This window comes from Mastomys coucha, unplaced genomic scaffold (assembly GCF_008632895.1).
Source record: "Mastomys coucha isolate ucsf_1 unplaced genomic scaffold, UCSF_Mcou_1 pScaffold20, whole genome shotgun sequence".
NCBI lineage: Eukaryota > Metazoa > Chordata > Mammalia > Rodentia > Muridae > Mastomys > Mastomys coucha.
Window position 1 is genome coordinate 98,706,925 of NW_022196903.1, and position 2,207 is coordinate 98,709,131.

Genomic DNA, 2,207 nt, shown 5'->3' on the forward strand with positions numbered 1-2,207 from the left:
AGGAATGAAATGTCTACCTTTTGGTCTTCCTTCTTCTTGAGTTCCTTGTGGAATGTGGGTTGTTCTTGTCTAGCTTCTATTTTTAAGTTGTGAGAAGAAGTAAACCATTGTCTCCTCAAGCTGTCTTCAGTCTTAGTCTTTTAACATACCAATAGACAGGAAACTAGAACAAAGGCCTTGATTAAAAAGATTACTCAAAGAATAAGCAGACTGTTGCAATAAAGTAAAGTCTTCTCGTATTTCAGGCTTGAATAAGATCTTGTAATCAGGTGTAAGTGATGGAACTATCTAGAATGAATGTTTTACAATAATGGCCATAATCTTACAGGAAAATTTTTTTTCTGCCCTTGAAATTTAAGTTTTGTTCCTAATCAAATTAGAACTAAGAAAGCTAGTTCTTTCCATAGCTAGACAGTAATGGGTACAATATAAACTCAACCCTAACAGCTTATACAAACACTCAGCTCAAACTAGACAGAGCCTCAGCCTGGAGATGGGAAAATGGGCATGAATTTGATAGGTACTGGAAGAAGGGGAATCTTTAATGTAGTTTATTCTTTGAGTTTTATGCCATGTACCCCAGTCCCACTCATCTCCACATCCATTATATCTGCCCTTTACCCTTTCAAACTACCCCCTTTAAAACATAAATTTTTACACACACACACACACACACACACACACACACACACAGGCATGCACGCACGCACAAACTACAAACACAGCATAGAAAACCTTCTCTGGCAGGTGTAGTACATTATAGTGAGTTCCCCTCTGTCCATAAATCTTCACTTGCAAATGTTCTTTGCAATGTCTCTTTGGTCTGTTATGAGGCCTCTGCCTTCTGTGACATCATCAATATTGGATCCTCGCTGGTCCTCCTCCCAGTTTTCCCGTTGGTACTGTGTCATGGATGTTCAGTAGCTTCGGATCAGCAGGACTGGCCTTTTCACTCATCACAATCATTTGCAGATGATATGGAGTTTATGTGAGCCAATTCAGAAGCCTGGACCTGGGACAGTGTGGTTACTTTGCTGATTGACAAGCAGTCCTCCTGCTCTTCCTTATCCGAACAACCAATTGAACTTTGCAGCACTGCACTGGCTAGGCCACCCAATGCTGCAGGAGGCAGAGTTAGCACTCCTGCTCTTATACCCTGAGGCTGGTTCATCTGCACACATACCCCTGGTTCCAGATCCCCCTTGCTGAGCAGCTATGGTGCTTTGTTCATTATGCGCATTCCTGCAGCCTACAAAGGAGCATGACCAGTTCTCTGCTCCCACACTGTCCCACATGGGCTAGCTCCTCCCTGCCTTCACCATCAGGGCCAGCTCTACTGTGTTGCCCAGGTGAGGTCCATGGCTCATTCTCCCAAGTGCAACAGCCAGTGAGAGAGCAGTGCTAGCTCTCCTGTTCTCCTGCCCTCACTGCCTTCTCTCTAAACTACTCTAGGTTGCAAAGGGACTGGATTATAGGACATCATCCCTACAACCACACCACCTCACATCAGAGGAGGGCTGAGGCCAGCTCTCTCATGCTCTTGCTCTCTGCCTGGCTCATCCACACCCCTACCTCCTGGGTCTGCTTTGAGGTACTGTCCAGATAAGGTGCATGGTCCACTCTCTAGAATGGTGCAGCTGGTAAGGGGCAGGGCAACTGGGAAAAGTGACACTTTGTTGGTGATGTTGATCTTACACCAGCCAGGATCATGGCAGTCCTTTGTTCATCCTAGCTTGATGCCTAGGATGGTGGCCAAAGTTGTTTTATACCTAGGACACATGAAAATCAAATCAAATCAAATCAAATCAAATCAGTTTTCATAAGGGGTATGATAGATCTACTCTGGTCCAGAGTTGGCTCCTATCCAAGAGGATTGAGTCAGTACAGATTGTTCTAAACTGAAGAAGAAAAGTGAAATGCAGAGATGGTTCTATAGTTATGAATGCTGGCTGCTGTTTCAGAGAAACGATCTCAGTTCTAGTACAGACAAGGCAGCTCACAAGCATCTGTGCCCAAATCTAAATCTGATGAATTCTTCTGCCCATGGTGGGTATCAGACCATGCAAAGAAGTTACCAGGCATACATGTAAGAAAAACTCCCATATAAATAGAACAAAATAGAAAGCATCTATAAGACAGAGAGCAAAGGTTGAGCAGATAGGTTAAGGAGGTGAGGATGAAGCTGGAAACGCTGTGGCCAGCAGAGC

The 2,207-nt window shown here is 44.3% G+C and overlaps 1 pseudogene; it reads left to right on the plus strand.

The window, feature by feature from the left end:
* The first annotated feature begins 1,649 nt into the window (after window positions 1-1,649).
* LOC116100143 lies at window positions 1,650-1,782 on the plus strand (annotated as a pseudogene).
* The last annotated feature ends 425 nt before the right edge of the window (window positions 1,783-2,207 follow it).